The following is a 7091-nucleotide window of genomic DNA, read 5'->3' as shown; positions in this document are numbered from 1 at the left end:
ATTACTAAAATTCAGGTTGGAAAAGTGGGATAGCCTCTGTTTCAGATGTTCCTGGCGTGAAGGTGTACTGGCCTGAGCCTCTCCCACGGAGGGGTAGGGAGTCCTGGTGCCTGGGTCCCAGGCAGCACTGAACGGGGAGACAAACTCTGTTCTTGCCAGATGACAGTCTGGGTGTTGACCAGTGTCCCTGGTTCTTATCACGTGGGAGACGTGAAGCTGCCCAGATTGCCACTGGGAAGAGGCAAGATAGTCATTGCCATGGTTAAGGTTTAAGCCTCAAGTAGTTAAAATGAAAAAGTGACTAAGTCATAACCCTGTACCATTCTCAGCATAGAGCAGCTCAATTAACATAACAATTTCTTATCTGAATGGGAAATAAGCCATGAGTCTGGGGAGCATGCAGATTAAGAAGCATGTCGAGGTATCATCTTTTTTTTTAAATTATACTTTAAGTTCTAGGATACATGTGCACAACATGCAGGTTTGTTACATATGTATACATGTGCTGTGTCGGTTTCCTGCACCCATTAACTCGTCATTTACATTAGGTATTTCTCCTAATGTCATCCCTGCCCCATCCCCCCAACCCCATGACAAGCCCCGGTATCATCTTTTTAATGCCACAGAGCTTTCAAAAATTATGATTGACTGCAGATGTAACGTTGGCAAAACTCAGAAATGTCAGGATTCTTGGCTTCAATGTGTTAAATGATGAAGCTAAAACCCTCAAATTCTTTCTAATTAAGAAGTATCTGTATTCGATTCTTGCCTTCCAGTGTCCAGGGGTTCCCTTTAAGACTTGAATTCCCCGATTCATAAACATGAACAGTTGATCTGAGAGCAGACGGGCACTGGGGTACAGGTGTCGAGGGATCGGCAAGGCTCCGTGATTAGCTCAGGGACCTGCTCTGTGCACACTCCCAGCAGAGAGCATCTCAACACTTAGGAAAATTCAAGTTGCTATGTGTCTCCAACCTTTTGAGTGTTCTTAAGTGACTAAAACAAGAAATAATAAACACGTGAATCCCGAGGGCCTTACTGAAACCTGACACTGAGTAGAAGAATTGTCTGGTAACACTAAATCGTCAAAATATTTGTTTCTTTTTTGATAAGAAACAAACAGTCTTGTAGCTCAGGAGCATTAGGACTGTGCAGTCCAATAGATGCGGGTTAGGACTGTGTAGTCCACTCAACGCGGGTGAAGACCTGTGTCTACAGCCATCAGTGGGGTTCATGCAGAAGCCTTTGAGGCAATGCATACACCTAAAGGTTTAACTTTTTTCTCATTTCCTTCCTATGAGTATCTGGGCAGTAAAAAGGAATGGAAGCATCTAAGAGTTTCTGTAAATTCACAACTAGATACATAGGCAGCCTCCAAAAATGGAAAGAGCTTTTGTTGTTGTGTTTAAGCTGAAAAGGTGACTGTTTGGATTTTGCAATGTCTGTTTTCTGGAAACAGAGTCATCAATATTCCCTTCTCGCTACACCTGCCGGGACCCAGTCACCCTCTCACTGTGGGTTCTGCATTTCTAGGGTGGCCTAGGAGAACCCAGGGGTGAGCAGAGACCATTTCAATGGCACAATTTTCAGAAATTATTAAATAAGATATTCTGACAATGAATTCTCAACGCCATGGGGACTGGGAACTCTGCACCATGTCCCTCACAGGCACCAAACAAGAGACAGTCCTGGTCACTTAGGCTCTGAAGACACAGTAGCTTTCCCGAGCCTTTTCCATGTTTGTGGGAGCCCATGCCGTGGAAATCCACTTAGCACCAGGGAGGAGGAGGGGCCCTGCTTAGGCCAGGAGTCTTGTGTCTTCCTCTCATAACCCAAAAAGAATAAACTCAGAGTCTGTGGCAGATCTGGGAATCCTACCTTTTATAAACCTTGTTAGATTTATACATTTGTTCACAGATGACTGGAATTGGCTCAAAGCAGAGATGCCGCCACAAACCCACACTAGCTGCAATGAACAGAGTGGAGGAAACATTTTTCAGATGTAGCCTCTAGTGCTCTTGTGACTTAAGATAATATCAAATAATGGAGGAAGGGGCCCTGGGGCGTTTTCCACCTGTTCTCTATTAAGGCCAGACTACTGCTGATGATAATACTATTTCTTTAAAAGCCCACCTGACTAAGCCCTACCTAACTAATATAGGAGTGGGCCTCTCATTCTAACTGTACTGCAGAATTAACCACCGTTGATGTTACGGTGTCAATGGGAAAGCGCGCGCCACGTTCCAGCCAGGTGTCAGGTGCAGACGCCCCCAGCAGGCCTCCCCTTCTGCCTCCTTCCCTCCTTACCGCATTGCACAGGCCTCGGTGAGTGTGGGATCTGGGGTGCGAGGAAAAGCAGGCCCTTGATTGCCATTCCCAGGTTCTTGCTCTCAACTACCCAAGAGCCTAACCCCTGACAATTTAGGATTAGTCAGTAGACTCAGAAAGTAAGACTTCTCTCCAGGGAATTTGAGTTTTATTTAAAACTCCTAGGGAGTCCACAAAGTAGACTCACGATGCAATGACAAACAACAGGGTTCCTATTTTGTATGGGAGTTTCAACCACCACCTCCCCACATCAGGCATTTGAGGGGCCCCTTACTGACGACTCCAATTGTTATGCTACTAGATTTTTAACTTGCCAGAGCCACTTTTAATCTTAGCATCTGAGATAATTCAGAATGCACTGTATGATTGCAGGTGCTATTGAATGCTGCTATTCCAAATTTTAAAAATAGTGAAGAATTTCAAGGAGATTGGAGACAGAGAACATTAATGTTGCTAATTGAACGTGTAATTACCACATGTTTTCCCTCAACCTGATTAATCAGATAAGCAACTAACAAGTACATGGCAGAATCACACTCTCTCCAGCTTTAGACATGGGCTGGGGGTGCTGAGTGAGCACCGATTTGACTTCTTCCTCTTTCAAATAAGGAAATGGAGTGGCAAAAAGTTGTCCTTTTCCCATGATCATGAGCATTTTGCTGAGTGCTGAAGGACAACAATGCAATCATACATATTTAGGAGTCTTTCCTCCTAAGAATTTATACAGGAGTCAAAAAGACCCACTATCTAATGCATAGTAACTTAAAAACAAAATTGTCATGCTCCCCATAAAGACTCTTTGGTCAATGATGGACCACGAATACAACAGTGGTCCCATAAAATTACAATAGAGCTGAAAACCTATGGCCTGGTGACATCGTAGCTATTATACCATCATAGTGCAATGTATCACACATGCAAATCTATGATAAAGACACAGGCTGGGCACTGCAGCTCATGCCTGTAATCCCAGCACTTCAGGAGGCCGAGGCAGGTGGATCACCTGAGGTCAAGAGTTCAAGACCAGCTTGGCCAACATGGCGAAACCCCTTCTCTATTAAAAATACAAAATTAGCCAGCGTGGTGGCACATGCCTGTAATCCCAGCTACTCAAGAGGCTGAGGCAGGAGAATTGGTTGAACCCGGGAGGCGGAGGTTGCAGTGAACCAAGCCCATGCCATTGCACTCTAGTCTGGGTGACAGAGAGAGACTCCATCTCAAAGGCAAGGCAAAGCAAGGCAAGGCAGAGCAGGGCAGGGCAGGGCAGGGCAAGGCAAGGCAAGGCAAGGGAAGGCAAACATACATGGGTTTGCTGTGGACATATTTCTGAAGAGTGATACCCCTTAAGAAGCTCCTCCTGCAGGTCCGTCAGGAGATGTCTGGAGAAGACGTTGTCACGACAGCTCCACGTGTGTTATGGCCCCTGAAGAGCTTCCTGTGGGACAAGATGTGGAGGTGGAAGACGGTGACACTGATGATCCTGACCTATGTAGGTCTAGGCTGATGTGTGTATTTGTCTTAGCTTTCAACAAAACAGATTAAAAGTAAAAAAAAAAAATATTAAAAATAGTAAAAAGCTTATAGGATAAAAATATAAAGAAAATATATTTTCACAGCCGTATGTTTGTGTTTTAAGTGACGTTATTATAAAAGAGCCAAATGTTTTTTAAATTAAAAAATCTATAAAGTATAGAAAAATGAGGTGCATTTATTATTGAAGAAAAAAGCTGTTTTAAATACATTTAGTGCAGCCTGAGTGTACAGTATTTTTAAAGGCAACCGTAATGTATGATAAAGTCCTAGGCCTTCACATTCACTCACTCCTTACCTACTGACCCACCCAGAGCAACTTCCAGTCCTGCAAGCTTCATTCATGGTAAATGCCCGAGACAGCTGTATCATTTTTTATCTCTTACACCATATTTTTACTGTACCTTTTCTATGTTTAGATACACCAATATTTACCATTGCGTTACAAGTGCCTACAGTGTTCAGTGTAGTGACATGCTGTTTGTGGCCTAGGAGTGATTGACTAGACCATATAGCCTGGATGTGCAGTAGGCTGTATCATGTAGGCTTGTGTGAGTATACTCTATGGTGTTTGCAGAAAGATGAGATCACACAACAATGCATTTCTCAGGACTATGCCTGTTGTTAAATGACTCCTGACTATATGCCAAGTTGTCTCTACAAGACAATTTTCTTAGTCCATTTTGTGCTGCTATAAAGCAATACCTGAGGCTAGGTAATTTACAAAGAAAAGAGGGGTTTTGGCACTTCTACACTGCTGGTGGGAATGTAAACTAGTACAGTCACTATGGAAAACAGTGTAGAGATTCCTCAAAGAACTTAAAGTAGAACTATTTGTGTTTTGTTTCGTTTTGTTTGAGACCGAGTCTCGCTCTGTTGCCCAGGCTGGAGTACAATGGCACCATCTCAGCTCACTGCAGCCTCCACCTCCCAGGTTCAAGTGATTCTCCTATCTCAGCCCCCCAAGTAGCTGGGACTACAGGCATACACCACCATGCCTGGCTAATTTTTGTATTTTTGGTAGAGACAGGTTTCACCATGTTGGCCAGGCTGGTCTTGAACTCCTGACTTCAAGTGATCTGCCTGCCTCAGCCTCCCAAAGTGCTGGGACTACAGGTGTGAGCCATGGCACCCGGCCAAAAAGAAGAACTACTATTTGATCCAGCAATCCCACTACTGGGTATCTACCCAGAGGAAAATGAGTCATTATGTGAAAAAGATACTTGCAAACACATGTTTATAGCAGCACCATTTGCGATTGCAAAAATGTGGATGCAGCCCAGATGCCCATCAGTCAATGAATGGATAAAGAAACTGGGGTATATATACATATGATAGAATACTACTCAGCCATAAAAATGAATAAATTAATGACATGGCATTTGCAGCAACCTGGATGGGACTGGAAACCATTATTCTACGTGAAGTAACTCAGGAATGGAAAACCAAATATATATGTTCTCATAAGTAGGAGCTAAGAGGATACAAAGGTATCAGAATGACACGATGGACTTTGGAGACTCAAAGGGGAAAAGGTAGAAAGGGGGCAGAGGATAAAAGACTACAAATTAGGTTCGGTGTGTACTGCTTGGGTGATAGGTACACCAAAATCTCACAAATCACTACTCAAAGAACTTACTCATGTAACCAAATACCACCTGTTCCCCAAAAACCTCTGGAATTAAAAAAAAAAAAAATGAAATGACAAAACCAACATAAAAATAAAAAATCTCACCTTGAATTGTAATAATCCCAACGTGTCAAGGGCAGGTCCAGGTGGAGATAATTGAGTCGTGGGGATGGCTTCTCCCTCACTGTTCTCATGATAGTGAATAAGTCTCATGAGATCTGATGATTTTATATAAAGGAGTTCCCCTGCACATGCGCTGTTGCTGCCACCATGTAAAACGTGCCTTTGCCTTTCCTTTGCCTTCCACCATGATAGTGAGGCCTCCCCAACCACGTGGAACTGTGAGTTCATTAAACCTCTTTCCTTTATAAATTACCCAGTCTCAGGTATGTCTTTATTAGCAGTGTGAGAACAGACTAACACAATCCTACAAGGCAGAGAAGGTCAGAGAGGAGCCAGATACATGTAGAGACAGATCCCAAGGGTATACTAGCCTTATAACAACTTGCTTTCATGAGAACTAATCCATTCCTACCACAACTAATCAACCTCACCAGAAATTGCTACCAAGAGAATAGCACCAAGCCATTCATGAGGGATCCACCCCCATGACCCAAACACCTTCCACTGGGCCCCACCTCCAACGCTATCCCACACTGGGGATGCATATCAACATGAGTTTTGGTAGGACAAACTCAAACCCTAGCAGAATATTACCTCATTAATGGAACATTATCTCATTAATAGACCAACAAAACTGGATTTTAATATTGACCATGAAATGACATATTAAGCAATGAAAAATCTGTTTGTAATTTTTATAACAACAATGTTAATTATTAATATTGTTATTATTGTATTAATATTAGTATTATTGTTTTCTAGAACTATCTATTCCAGGTTATTCTTCAAGTTCTCATTCAGCTTGATTGTTTGTGGCTAAGGAAGTTTGATCATGATTGCATAATGGTTTTGCTTAAAAATTTCTCAAATTCAACTGAAAATAATTTAATTCCATGTCAGACAAAATGCTACATAAAAATTCATGTTTTGTAGATAGTTGAGAAAGAATCTGTGATGGCCAAGTTTGTAATGGCATTAGATGAACTAAGAACAATTTTGACTTATACTCCATTATCAAGAAGTTTGAAATACATTTGTCTCTTACCATAAGAAGAGGGCCATCATGTTTATATCAATCAGGTTAGTGCATGAGACCAAGTCTTGTAGTCTTTTTAACACTGCAATGGTTTCCATACTACTAGAGGTAATTTATTACCATCTCGTGCCTTCAAGATAATGATTTCCAGAAATGCTCTCTGTACCCAGGCAGGATAAATGGTGATCATCTCCTGGACTTTTATATGTACACAGTTACCGTTCTCCAGTTATAGGTATAATTGATGGTTAACTTCTATATAAGACTTGAATTCCTCTCTAATTTTTTTATACTGGCTACCTTTACCCACACCAATTATGATAGGCCAACTAGAAACATTCCGCAGAGGCGGTTCATCAGAATTGGGTATCTGCAGTGATAGTTCAGAGTACTCAGAGTTTCTGCTAATGCTGGTGGATTAACAGACATGAATATTAAGCTAAA

Source organism: Papio anubis, chromosome 19 (genome assembly GCF_008728515.1).
Source record: "Papio anubis isolate 15944 chromosome 19, Panubis1.0, whole genome shotgun sequence".
Classification (NCBI taxonomy): Eukaryota; Metazoa; Chordata; class Mammalia; order Primates; family Cercopithecidae; genus Papio; species Papio anubis.
The sequence above is the reverse complement of the archived record's forward strand: the minus strand, read 5'-3'. Positions refer to the sequence as shown.